At 43.9% G+C, this 14,497-nt stretch overlaps 1 protein-coding gene across 3 annotated transcripts in view; it reads right to left on the bottom strand.

The window, feature by feature from the left end:
* Nucleotides 1-14,497, bottom strand: part of NAALADL2 (N-acetylated alpha-linked acidic dipeptidase like 2) — a 907,975-nt gene that overhangs the window by 464,203 nt on the left and 429,275 nt on the right. The gene's annotated exons all lie outside the window — the stretch shown is intronic.

The following is a 14,497-nucleotide window of genomic DNA, read 5'->3' as shown; positions in this document are numbered from 1 at the left end:
AGGTTGGCCACCCCTGTGTTAGAGAATCAAATGAACAGTGTGTGAGGCTCTGAATTCTTTTTTTTTTTAAACCCAATGTTTACACTGTTCTTTTAACAAATCTATTTGAATTTAAACTGAATTCCAGAAATAAAAATGAGATGATTAGAAATGTTCTTTTTTAAAATCAGACTAAATAAAGAATATTCAGTAATGAAAAAGTAAAAAGGAAACAACTACCTGTTTAAAGGAATAGGAAATTTAGCTGAGTACAGGGCGATGATAAAGAAGCTTGCTTAATTAATGTAGGTAATTATACATGATCTGTATTTCAAGATTTACATACAGTAGGTGAGGGAAATACTATAATGGTATTAATTAAGCCCCAAAGCCTAAAATAACTTAGCTCTGAAAGGGAAATACTTTAGAGAGTTGCCTGGATCAGATCTTCCAGAAATCTGTCAGTAGCATTAAGTTATTTAAAGGTGAAGAATTCCAGAAGGAACTCACCTCTTATCACTTTGTTCTAGCAAGCAAAAGAAGGAGCCTCTGGAGACACCCAAACACAAAGAACGGCCTTGCAAGCCCAGTACAACAGTCTATATTCAAGTCTTTTCCTCAGCGTGATCAATAGCTTTATCAATGGCTAGGTACTCAATGGGCTTTGCAAGTGGGTTAAGCCAATGTCTAAAGTGTTAAATGAGTTCTGCAGCAGTGTTCCAAAAGGCTTAATTACCACAATAGGTCTTTTTTCTTCCTAATGGCTAGCAATGCCTGGGGTCATTGGATGGGCAAACTTGTTTGTTTGCATTTGCCTCTGCATTATGGGCACATCAGTTGTGTTACTCCATACTTAAAAGTGAGTTTAGATTTCCACTCTAAATCCTTATTTTCTACCCTATCTGCCATTTGGGTGAGTTGTTTGCAAATCGATATGCTTACAACAGGACATGAGAAGAATTAGTTAGAATCTGGAAAGTGCTGGATAAAAGATGTTTAGGTGCTACTTTGATTTTAATTCCTCTTCCCCTCTCCAAGCATCTCATGATTTTCTGGTCTAATTTCTAGCAAGGTTCAGAATACATTTCACAGAGTCATTTCTTGAGCACATGGTATTGACCCAATGCATAGTGTAGTGTACTGTCCTGTAACGGGATGTCCATTGCGCCCCTGCGTATTCGGCCTCTTGGGCCCACTCCTCACAGACTCAGGGGCACTCCAAGCTGCTCTTTATTTGTGGCGGTTTACCCAGCCTCAATTCATTTCCCCTGATTGGGGCCAGAGTAGCAGGAGCTGATTGAGACTTCCCCAGCAGCACCCTGCCACCGGTCCATATTATACACATGGTATTTCCTATACATGAAGGGCATATCCCAGGGGAAATGACTTAGGGATCTTTGTCCAGTGGGTACCATACAAAGTAGGAAAAAAATCAGGGGAAAGAAACCTGGTAAGCGTCTTGCCTGATCCCTACTATTTTTTGGGACTCTGGAGTTGGTGAAGGAAAAGGTGGGGACTGGGGAAAGGGACCTGATGTGGAGGAAGCTGGGGTCACAATGAGGGAAAAGCAGGTGGGGCAAGTGAATAAATAATTTCAGTTAGTCAAGACAACAGCAGAGAGCCAAGAGGACCCTAATCAGCACGGGCAGCACAAGGAGAGGTGGAATTCAGAATTGGCAAGTGCAAGGTAATGCTCACTGGAAGGAATAATTTTTAATATTCATACATATAACTGTAACCAACCAGGAAAAAAGACAAGAGTATCACTGTGGACATCTCAATGAAAGCTTCTGCTCAACAGACAAAACAGCGAAAAAAGCAAGCAAAGTGGTACAGAGAATTCAAAATGGGATAGAGTATAATACTGAATATATTACAAAGCCATTATACAAATAAATGTTCACCAAGAATACTGTGCTCACTTCTGGTCACCCTGGGTAAAAGTTTCACAGAGTGACTCGGTGAGCTTATTTTTAAAAGGGAATAGGCACTTAGAGGCAAACTTTAAGTATTTGGATACTTAAAGATGCATATAGACACCTACTGAGATTTTTCAAAAGTACTTAGGCACTTAACTCCCATTGGAATCATCCATAAAAATGTCTAACCCCTTCTGAATCTTATTCAGCTTTTGGCTTCCATTATAGAAATCACAGAAATGTAGGACTGGATAGGACCTTGACAGGTCATCTAGTCCAATTCCCTGCACTGAAGCAGGACTAAATTTTATCTAGACAATCCCTGACAGGTGTTTGTCTAAACTTTTCTTAAAGACCATCAATAACAGAGATTCCATAACCTCCCTAGGCGATTTGTTCCAGTGTTTAACTACTCTCACAGTTAGGAAGTTTTTCCCAATGTTTAACCTAAATCTCCCTTGCCGCAATTCAAGTCCATTGTCCTCAGTGGATAAGGAGAATGATTTATCACCCTCCTCTTTCTAACAACCTTTTGCATACCTGAAAACTGTTATCAGTCTTCTCTTATCCAGACAAAACAAATCCAATTTTTTTCAATCTTTCCTCATAGGTCATGTTTTCTAGACTTTTAATCATTTTTGTTGCTCTTCTCTAGACTTTATCCAATTTGTTCACACCTTTCCCAAATTATGGTGCCCAGAACTAGACACTGTACTACAGCTGAGGCCTTATCAGTGCTAAGTGGAATAATTTCTTCTCGTGTCCTGCTAATAAATCCCAGAATTATATTCACTTTTTTGCAACAATATTACATTGTTGACTCATGTTGATCCACTATAACCCCCCGATTTTTTTCGGCAGTACTCCTTCCTATGCAGTCATTTTCAATTTTGTATTTGTTTAATGGATTATTCCTTCCTAAATGTAGTACTTCGTAAGTGTAGTAGTATTTGTCCTTATTGAATTTTGTCCAAATTATTTACCACCATTTCTCCAGTTTGTCAAGATCATTTGAAGTCTACCCTCTTATGCTACCTGTGCAGCACAGCACTTGCAGCTCCTCCCTTTACATTCCATGGCAGAGAGTTCCACAGATTAATTAAGTATTGTATAAAAATGCACTGCACTTAACCACTTTTAAATTGGTCACCTTTCAATTTCATTAAATGCCTCCCTTTTCTTATACTTCAACAGAGGAGCCATAGGAGAATCCAAATTACCATCTTTGATAGCATTTCTTCTTAGGTTGGTATACTTTTATCATGTTCCCTCATGTTCCCATCCTCTCTAAAGTAAACATTCACAATCGTTTCTGTCTTTTCTCATATGGAAGCCTCTCTGTACATTTAACATTTTTTGTTACCCAAAATGCCTCCTTTTTCCGCACTATCTTTTTAAAGATGGGGTAGAATGCTCAGAAGTGCCTACATGACTTTGGAGCAAGTATCCTAACTCTCATCGAAAATAAACGGCACTTAAGGATCCAATGGCTAGATTCTAGGTATTTAGGATCCTAAAAATGCAGATAAGCACTTAATAGGATTTTTCACAAAAGCACCTAGGTGCCTAACTCCCACTGAAATCTTAAAAGATAATCATATAGTACGTTACCGGTACGTGTCAACACTTTGAAATGTTTGGTTTTAAGTTTAATCTCAGCTTTGAATGTCCTTGGTTTCTATTGTTTGATTACTGTACTACAGCATTCTTGGAAAAGGTTTTATTTTTAAAAAACCTTAAAATTACAGACATACTCTCAACTTTAACTACATCTTACAGTGTTCTTTTTTTTTGCCTGGGATTCTAATCAAACTCTTTGCCTGGAGACAGAGCACTGTATATAAAAACAGCTTGAGAACTGCTCGTGAGAAGACGATTGGCTTCTGGAATATGGTTAGAGTGTCTGTTTTGATATCTTGCTCCTGGAACCTACCTTCTGTATGTAACTAGAAGCTACACATTAGGTAAACATATTTAAGTGGGAACCTTGTCATTCTTTAATACAAAACTTCACCTATGTGGGAGAATTTACGACAAAGGTAGCAAATGTACTGTGTACAAGTGAATATCTAAAATCAAATTTCAGCAAGGACAATATTTTGCATGCAGCCTCAATGTAAGTGACATAAATTGCCAAATATTTTTAACATATGGAAATGTCTATATTAGTCTTTGCATATTTCATAGGGAAAGATGCACTCAAGTTCTCTGCTTAGTATATTACATCCATCACATTTCTTCGAGTTGACTATAGAAATTTCTACGTTTGAAGTAGTGTCACTAGATCCATCTTCCTAGGCTTTGAAATCGTGTTGATTTCAGTTTAATTAGCACTGGGAAGCATCTGACAATTATGCCCCTGAGAAAGACAAATCCAATCTTTAAAAATAACCAGGGGTGAAAGTAACTCACAGGATTTAACGGTACGGCCAGAGTCCTGGGGGTGGCCTCATCCGGAAGAGGCGTGGCCTCAACCGGAAGAGGCGGGGCCTCAAGATGTAAAGGCCCTGGGGCACAAGTTGTGGCTGGGAGGCCCTGGGCCTTTAAATCACCCAGGGGGCTCCCTGCTGCAGAGGTGGCTGGTAGCCCCTGGGAGGAACTAAAGGGCCCAAGGCTCCAGCCACCGTGGAGCTCTGGGCCCTTTAAATGCTGGCCCCAGCCCAGCCACCAGAGCTGCGGGCCAGGATTTAAAGGGCTCGGGGCTCCCTGCAGAGCTCTTTAAATCCCCTCCGCAGAAGCCGATGTGGTCCAGCATGGCGTACTAGCTCTTGCTCAAATAGTATCTGGCATGCAGATAATAGGGAAAAAAAATTGTGAACAGACAACTCATGTTTATTTGACAAATGTTAGAACACATTAAGTACCATCCTAAAACAAAATAACCCTGAAAATAAAAAACTTGTCCAGGTTGCGCAGACCCTAAAGTGGGTGTGCAGATGTTTGTCAGGAAAGCCAGGATCACCAATGATGGAAAAATAAATAACACATGATGCCCCCAAATAAATGAAGTATGCTTGACAATATTCCAAGCCTATAATTTGTTGGCTATAGTAAATAAGCAGAGATCAAAGCAATGTAATAAAGGGATCTCCATTCTAAACAGACTGAAGAACAGCTTCACAGAGTGACTGCTCAATACTCACATAGTAGGTGGCCTGTTGACGCGCCAGGGAAATACATAGTCAATACTTCAGTTAAAATGGACTGATGAATGTCCAATGAAGAGAGTCCATTCAGTTTACTAGGAAGATGTCATTTGTATTGGTTCTTTCTAACACTCTGCCTGTTCCACAGAGAACATTTCAAAATACACATTAAGAAATTACGACCAAACCATACGAGTACATGATAAAAGAACCACTGGAACACACATTTGTAGCCTACCATTGCAAGCACATTTGCAATATAATAAAAAGGAATCATAGCTAAAGGAGTCACATGTCACTGACAATAGTTTAGCATCCTAAAAGGTGACCATCACAAAATTACTGCAACTGTGACTGTATTAATTGATTCAAAAAGTGTATATTTACCCACAGTTACTACACAGTGGTTGGTCTGAAATGTTGCAATATTTCTCTAAACTTGGAACAAGAAATAACGGCTGTATTTCCATTTAGAAACTCAGTAAATGTTGATGGGGGTGGTGAGGGGAAGAGGGAGATAGGGGAGGCACTGCTGTATCAGACAGAAAAAGTTCTAAGAGAATGCCAGGAAGGAACTGGGGAGCCATCTCAAGTGAATTGCATCATGGAAGAGCTAACAGGCTGACTAGTGACAGTGTGTTGGATGTTCCATAAGAATGCAGTTTAAAATCCAGTTGTAAGGTGATCAACTCAGAATGTGGCAACTAAATGCAAGACAGTAGATGCAACTGTGACACTGGCAGACCAGGAACCACCTCATGCCAAGGGCCCTAGGCCTCACTGAACACTGACAAATGCATAGCTAGAAACCAGGACTGGTAACAATGTGTGCTAGCATTGTTAAAATAGAATCATAAGACTGGAAAGGACCTCGAGAGGTCATCTAGTCCAGTCCCCCGAACTCATGGTAGGACAAAGTATTATCTACACCAGCTATTAGATTTTTGTGTTTGGACTTTATGACATGCTTGTAAATTGCTTCATGCCTTAATCTTACTTATAATATCTATATCCTACGTTATAAGGTAATTTTTACATATTTGCTCTGTAACTATAAAAATGGTTTCCACAAAACTGGAAAATCTCCCAGTCAGGAGAGAAGCATTACCAGGTGTGAAATACTAGTTATTACAAGAGGTTTTGTCTCCTGACCAACAAAAGAAGGCCTATAGACATCAAACAAGCCATTGCGGGACATCAGAGAACAAAAGACTTTGTTGATGGCTCCCTTCCCCCCTCCGCCCCCTCACCCATGAAGAGGAGACATGCACAAAGGCTCATCCCATTAGCTTGAGCTCTGGGGAAAGGGAAGGAAAAAACCCTGTCAAGAGAAATTGTTATCTCTATAAAAACAACAAGGAGTCCTTGCGGCATCTTAGAGACTAACAAATGTATTTGGGCATCAGCTTTTGTGAGCTAAAACCCACTTCATCAGATGCCTGGAGTGAAAAGTACAGCAGGCAGGTATATATACAGGGCCGGCTCCAGGCACCAACTGAGCAAGCTGGTGCTTGGGGCGGCAGATTCTAGGGGGCGGCATTCCACCCAATCCTAGGGCAGCCCGGCCGCTTTTTGTTTTTGTTTGTTTGCTGCTCCGGCCTCCCTGTAGGGGGTGGAGGCAGCCCATGTCCTTCCCTCCCTGCAGACCGGAGCAGCGTGGAGCCCTCCCACAGGTGGCGCGGCGATCGGGGCCGCAGGGTGAGCTCCCCGCTGAAGCACTGGCTGCCCCCTTCTCTCTCCCCCCCCCCGTCCATCTCCCTCCCCCCCACTAGACCAGGCGTGCACTCTGCAGCACAGGGAGCCCCCCTGCACCCTGGCTCCGGCTGCCCTGTGGGTTTTTTCCCACCCCCCCTGCTTTGCCAGCCGCACCGTTGTCCCTCCCCCCCACGCTTTGCCGCTCCAGCCATGCCATGTTTTTTGTCCCCCCCCCACCCTCCCGGCTTTACCGCTCCTGCTGTGCTGCAGGTTTCCCCCCGCCCCGCTTTGCCGTTCCAGCCGTGCTGTTTTTTTGTCCCCCCCACTCTGCTTTGCCGCTTTAGCTGTACCGTGTTTTCTTTTCTTTTCACCTGCTTTGCCGCTCCGGCCACACCATTTTTTTGTTTTTGTCCCCCCCCCCTTCCCCCTGCTTTACTGCTCCGGCCGCACCGTGTTTTGAATCATAGAATCATAGAACTTAAGATCAGAAGGGACCATTATGATCATCTAGTCTGACCTCCCGCAAGATGCAGGCCACATAAGCTGACCCACCCACTCCTGAAATAATTCTCTCCCTTGACTCAGCTGTTGAAGTCCCCAAATCCTGATTTAAAGACTTCAAGTAGCAGATAATCCTCCAGCAAGCGACCCCTGCCCCATGCTGCGGAGGAAGGCGAAAAACCACCAGGGCCACTGCCAATCTGCCCTGGAGGAAAATTCCTTCCCGACCCCAAATATGGCGATCAGCTGAACCCCGAGCATGCGGGCAAGACTCTCCAGCCAGACATTCCGGAAAAAGACTTTCAATATCCCAACATTGACCCTCGGTACTAATTACCAGTGGTCGCACGTTATTGACTTATTGACTAAATCACGTTATCCTATCAAACCATTCCCTCCATAAACTTATCAAGCTTAATCTTAAAGCCAGAGAGGTCCTTCACCCCCTCTGTTTCCCTCGGTAGGCTGTTCCAAAATTTCACTCCCCTGATGGTTAGAAACCTTCGTCTAATTTCAAGCCTAAACTTCCCGACTGCCAATTTATATCCATTTGTTCTCGTGTCCACATTAGTACTGAGCTGAAATAATTCCTCTCCCTCCCTGGTATTTATCCCTCTGATATATTTAAAGAGAGCAATCATATCTCCTCTCAACCTTCTTTTGGTTAAGGAAAACAAACCGAGCTCCTCAAGTCTCCTTTCATACGACAGGCTTTCCATTCCTCGGATCATTCTAGTGGCCCTTCTTTGTACCCGTTCCAGTTTGAATTCATCCTTCTTAAACATGGGAGACCAAAACTGCACACAGTACTCCAAATGAGGTCTCACCAACACCGTGTATAACGGGACTAGCACCTCCTTATCTCTACTAGAAATACCTCACCTAATGCATCCCAAGACCGCATTAGCTTTTTTAACGGCCACATCACATTGCCGACTCATAGTCATCCTGCGATCAACCAGGACTCCGAGGTCCTTCTCCTCTTCCGTTACTTCCAACTGGTGCGTCCCCAGCTTATAACTAAAATTCCTCTTAGTCATCCCTAAATGCATAACCTTACATTTCTCACTATTGAATTTCATCCTATTACTAATACTCCAGTTTACAAGGTCATCCAAATCTCCCTGAAGGATATCCCGATCCTTCTCCGAATTGGCAATACCTCCCAACTTCGTGTCATCTGCAAACTTTATCAGCCCACTCCTACTTTTGGTTCCGAGGTCAGTGATAAATAGATTGAATAAGATCGGACCCAAAACCGAACCTTGAGGAACTCCACTGGTAACCTCCCTCCAACCCGACAGATCACCTTTCAATACGACCCGCTGCAGTCTCCCCTTTAACCAGTTCCTTATCCACCTCTGGATTTTCATTTCGAACCACATCTTTTCCAATTTAACCAGTAATTCTTCATGCGGTACCGTATCAAACGCCTTACTGAAATCAAGATATATTAGATCCACCGCATTTCCCTTGTCTAAAAAATCTGTTACTTTCTCAAAGAAGGAGATCAGGTTGGTTTGGCATGATCTACCTTTCGTAAAACCATGTTGTAATTTGTCCCAATTGCCATTGACCTCAAGGTCCGTAACTACTCTCTCCTTTAATATTTTTTCCATGACTTTACATACTACAGATGTTAAACTAACAGGCCTGTAGTTACCCGGGTCACTTTTTTTCCCCTTCTTGAAAATAGGAACTATATTAGCTAATCTCCAGTCAAATGGTACAACCCCCGAGTTTAGAGATTCGTTAAAAATTATCGCTAATGGGGTTGCAATTTCACTCGCCAATTCCTTTAATATTCTAGGATGAAGATTATCCGGGCCGCCGGATTTACTACCGTTAAGCTGTTCAAGTTTGGCTTCTACCTCGGATACTGTAATTTCCAACCCCGCACCTTCATTCCCATCAGTCACTCTGCCACTATTCCTAAGTCCTTCATTAGCCTCATTAAAGACCGAGGCAAAATATTTGTTTAGATATTGTGCCATGCCTAGCTTATCCTTAATCTCCACTCCGTTTACAGTTTTAAGCGGTCCCACTTCTTCTTTCTTGGTTCTCTTCCTATTTATATGGCTAAAAAACCGTTTACTATTGGTTTTAATTCCCTTCACAAGGTCCATCTCTACCCGGCTTTTGGCCTTTCTCACTGCATCCCTACACCCTCTGACCTCAATAAGGTAGGTTTCTTTGCTGATCCCTCCCATCTTCCATTCCTTGTACGCTTTCTGTTTTTTCTTAATCACCCCTCTGAGACGCTTGCTCATCCAGCTCGGTCTAAAACTGCGACCTAAGGACCGTTTTCCCTTTCTCGTTGTTGTTGTTTCTTGTTGTTGTTGTTGTTCCCCCCACCCCGCTTTGCCGCGCTGTGTGGTTTTTTTTTTTGTTTGTTTTATTTTTCCTTGCTTTGCTGCTCCGGCGGCCCCCCCCCTTTTTTTTATTGCTTGGGGCAGCAAAAAAGCCAGAGCTGGCCCAGTATATATATTACATCACATGAAAGGATGGGAGTTACCTTACCAAGTGTGGGTGGGGGGGGAGGGAGAATCAGTGCTAATGAGGCCAATTCAAACAGGGTGGATGTAGCTTATTCCCAACAGTTGACAAGAAGGTGTGAGAATGAGCCACATCCACCCCGTTAGCACTACAAAAAGTAACTTTCCCCTCGGTTGATATTTACCCCTTCTTGTCAACTATTTACCCCTTCTTCACAGTCTGCCCTAAAAGCTGGTATTCATACTCGTGAGCCACTCCAGACAGTTTGATTGTAACAGTGAACCAAATTCTGTCCTTGGTTAAACTGATTTAATCACACCAAAATTACACAGGTGCATCTGAAGCTAGGATTTGGCCCAATGTGTTACTGTAAGTAGCGTAGCATGAACAAGGCATTAAACTGCTACAAGTAAGGACATAAAATTGAATAGAGAGTCTTCATTCAGCACCTGTAAAGCTAGAGAGCTGAAAACAATGCTAAATTGCTTAAGCTTGCAGCATCAACAAGCCATATCAGGAAGTTACAAAATGTGTCTCATGGCATCCATTCCTACTCAACATATAACAAAACAATAAAGCAGCAAACATCAAAGTCAAGTCGAACCTACATAATGACTCACTTTGGGAAACTTCTACATTCACAGTTTATGAAACAACTAGCGAATGATAATATGAGGAATGCAGAAAGTTAGAATGTAAAAATGTAGGGACACCATGCTGGAAAAATGAGAAGCCATAAAGGGCCCTTTTAACAGTATAGTTCAGGCACAGGAGCCAGCCAAGCCAGTAATGGCTAGCCCTAGCTAAATAGGGAACTCATCCTGGAGGATGCCAAGAGTACCCTGCTATTATGTGCATTCAGCAGCTTACAAGTTCTTCCACAAAGGCAATAACTATGGCCCATAACTTCAACGTAAAACCAACACAAAAGCCACATAAACCAAAGCCAAAGCCACATAAACAGTCTCAATTGCTATAGCCCATGGTTTAGTAACTAGAAGCCCAAGTCAGAAGGAGACTCCTCGGTGGTGTCCACGTGCACATAAATTACAACAGTATAGCCCAGGTGAGCTCAGCTTGAACAAATGTCAGTTTTCAGCTATCTCCCTAATGGAAATAGCTCTTGTGCTCCCAGATCAGTGGAAAGATTGACAGGGAAATCCTCCTTACCCTCCTGAAGTTGCTGCTGCCTGTCTCTCAGAGCAGTTGTGGATGTATGTGCGTGGCAAGTTTGGAGGTTGTTGTGAGGCACGTGGTGGCAGTGGAGGGCAGACATGCCCATTCTCCACCCTGGCCCCTATTTTGTACTGCAAACTTGCAAGAAAGCAATGAAAGACCTGATCCTGGTGCCATTAAATCAACAGAGAAACTCCCATTCACCTCAATAGTTCAGGATCAGACCCCAGATGCACAAGGACATCAAGACCCATTACGGTGTAATCTAGAGCTTAACTTTATTTGCCTCAACTCACAGTTGTGCTGGAGTCCAAAAATCTTCTGCACAAACCAATATTTGCATGATTCAGACCACCATTATATTTGTACAACTCAAAGAGGGCTTCAGGGAAGCAATTTCACCACACAACAGATAAATTGCACTGAATCTTCAAATGTGTATGTGGATTAATGACATAACACATGGAGTTATAGTGCAATTTATTACTTTCAATTGAAAAAAAGTCTCATTTTCTTCTTTAAAATGGAAAAATCTCTTTTGCTTTATTCACACAAAAAGCTACAGTAAAACAGCATACTAAAACAAAACAAAAACAAAACAAAAAAAGCCATCCCTATTTTAAATCAGACAACTGCATTCAATATATTTACACTCATAAAAGTACAAAATGTGACTTTATATGGCAAGATCTACATATGGCTTTAACTCCCCACTTATTTTTAGGAAATGGGTATGCTGCTATATTTTTGTTTGCTTATGTTCTTCAACACAACTTTACTTTTCCGGCAAAGAGTGGGGTACAGAAAGTGTCTGCATCATTTGCATTGGTATTTGGTACAATTCTCAAGAACAAACGCAATCCTCACCATTTCCAGCTAAAATATTGTATGCACATTCATGATTCATTACATTCCCCTTCCCCTGTGTGCGGGGGCAGCTCTAGACATTTCGCCGCCCCAAGCAGGGCGGCATGCCGTGGGGGACGCTCTGCTGGTCGCTGGGAGGGCAGCAGGCGGCTCCGGTGGACCTCCCACCGGAGCCGCGGACCAGCGGACCCACCACAGGCACGCCTGCGGGAGGTCCACCGGAGCCACCTGCCGCCCTCCCGGCGACCGGCAGAGCGTCCCCCACGGCATGCCGCCCCAAGCACGCACTTGGCGTGCTGGGGTCTGGAGCCACCCCTGCCTGTGTGAAATTAGCTGCCTCTTAGTTATTCACCCAAGACTGTGTTAAAAAGGCAGCAAAGCAAACACAACGGCACCCCTCTACTCAAAATGTACATACAGTAATTTTTGAAAATCCAGTTGTCTGGACGTTGAAGGGAAAATAAAAGATATTAAGTTATATTGGTCTCATTTTTACAATGTATGTTACATACCGTTCAGTGATAAGTATTCATAGCCCAAAACAGATAAAGAAACATGCTGGGCTAAATTCTGTTCCCCGGTGACACTGGTGTAAATTCAGAGTATCACCAGTGTGGGTACTCCAGATTTACACAAGGATAACTAAGATCAAGATTTAGCCCACTGTGTTGTTTTTATTTTACAGAAAAGGAAGCAGAAGGCACTGTATAGAGTGATTGATACAATGCAGAGAAAAAGCACCAGGAGACTATTGTCTCTCTTAGCATAAACATTACTCTTCATAGACTTAAGGAAGGACTGGTCGCTTTTTAAAGAGGGTGGATAGGAGGTGAGGGCGGGACCAGCGGACCTCTCACAGAAACGCCACCGAAGGCTCTCTGACTCCCGCCTTCACGACGACTGGCACGCTGCCCGCCCCCCTCGGCTTGCCGCCCCAGGCACGCGCTTGCTGAGCTGGTGCCGCCCCTGCCCCCAAACCCCTGCTCCAGCCCTGAGCTCCCTCCTACATCCCAACTCCCGCCCAGAGCCCACACCCCAACCCTGCCCCAGCCCTGAGCCTCCTCCTGCACCCAAACTCCCTCCCAGATACCAACCCTCCTGCCACACCCAACTCCCTGCCCCAGCCCCGAGGCTCCACCCCCAAACTCCCTCCCGGAATCCACACCCTGCATCTCCCCACAATCTGAGCTCCTCAGCCCCAGCATGGAGCCCCCTCCTGCACCCCAAACACCTCATCCCCAGCCCCACACCAGAGCCTGCACCCCCAGCCAGAGCCTTCACCCCTGCTCAACCCCCTGCCCCAGCACGGAGCCCCTTCCCACACTCCAATCCCTTGTCCCATCCCCTAGCCCGGAGCCCCCTATTGCACCCCAAGCCCCTCATCCCCGTTCCCACACCAGAGCCCGAACCTGCAGCCGGAGCCCTGACCCCCCTCCCTTCCCTGCACCTCAACTCCCTACCGCAGCCCTGAGCCCCCTCCCCCACCCAAAACCCCTCATCCATGGCCCCACCACAGGGCCCGCACCCGCACCCAAAACCCCTCATCCAGGGCTCCACCACAGGGCCTGCATCCCCAGCCAGAGCCCTCACCCCTTCCCACACCCCAGCCCATGCCCCAGCCTGGTGAAAATGAGTGAGTGGGGGGAGAGCAAGCAACAGAGGGAGGGAGGATGGAGTGAGCGGGGGGCAGAACAAGGGTGTTCAGTTTTCTGCAATCAGAAAGTTGGCAACCCTACATGTTATACAATTATTCATGTACATAATGCTTTCCCCCCCTTTTTTCCCCCCCAATAACACATCTAAATCTAAGTGGAGTGGCACAATAGCTGGATCATTATTTCAAGTGTATGGATGGGGTAACTGTTTGTATGTTATATATTTTGAAATAAATGATTTTTGTTTCCCATGTCCTTTCAACTGCCCTGACATCTGTGCTGCTTTGGCTGAGCTATACATATTCATCCAATTTTTAAAAATGAATGCACCTTGACTGTGTTCATATCTCTGTTGCACTTGCATTTCTTGATATTCTAGTGAGGAACTTTGATGGCAGAAATGTTTGCAGACAGTGCACACTGAAAGCATACTGGACAATATTAGTGGCTAATGTGAGCATTTGCCCAGATGTCTGAGTCTCAGAGGAATGTTCTGCCAATCAGAGAACAGAAACAATGACATGTGACCGTGGCCCAAATCCAAACCAAGCAAGGTAGCTCAGATATGGAATACTCTCAATAAAATGTTTGTGAATAATCTACACTGCAAGAATTATTCAGTACCCAGTAAGTCACCCAGCACCCAGTAAGTGGGGAAACAACAACTGGACGCCATGGTTATGGATGCAGTAGAAGAACCTTAATAAAATAAAACAATTCGAAACCCCCACAAATGGTTAAAAAACAGAGCATCCTATAGAGTCTTCTGTTGTAATTCATAATAGAATTTGTAGGTGAACGAAAACAAGAAAAACCCTACTCTCTGAAAGCTAAAATAAATCAGAACAATCTGAAGTCTTATGAATCTGACTTCAGATTTAGAATCAGCAAGAGAAGACACAGAATTCTTATATATTTTAGGGCCTGCTCTTGGCAAAATACTGCACTTATTCCCACGGGTGTATTAAAAACAAAGAAACTACTCATATGAATAAAGTAATGCAGGATTGGGTCCTTAAAGGTCTAGAGATGAGAGGGATTTAGCTAATCGGTGAAGCCAAGT

This window comes from Mauremys mutica, chromosome 9, assembly GCF_020497125.1.
Source record: "Mauremys mutica isolate MM-2020 ecotype Southern chromosome 9, ASM2049712v1, whole genome shotgun sequence".
NCBI lineage: Eukaryota > Metazoa > Chordata > Testudines > Geoemydidae > Mauremys > Mauremys mutica.
Note: the sequence above shows the minus strand (reverse complement) of the source record. Positions and strands in the feature narration are given on the sequence as shown.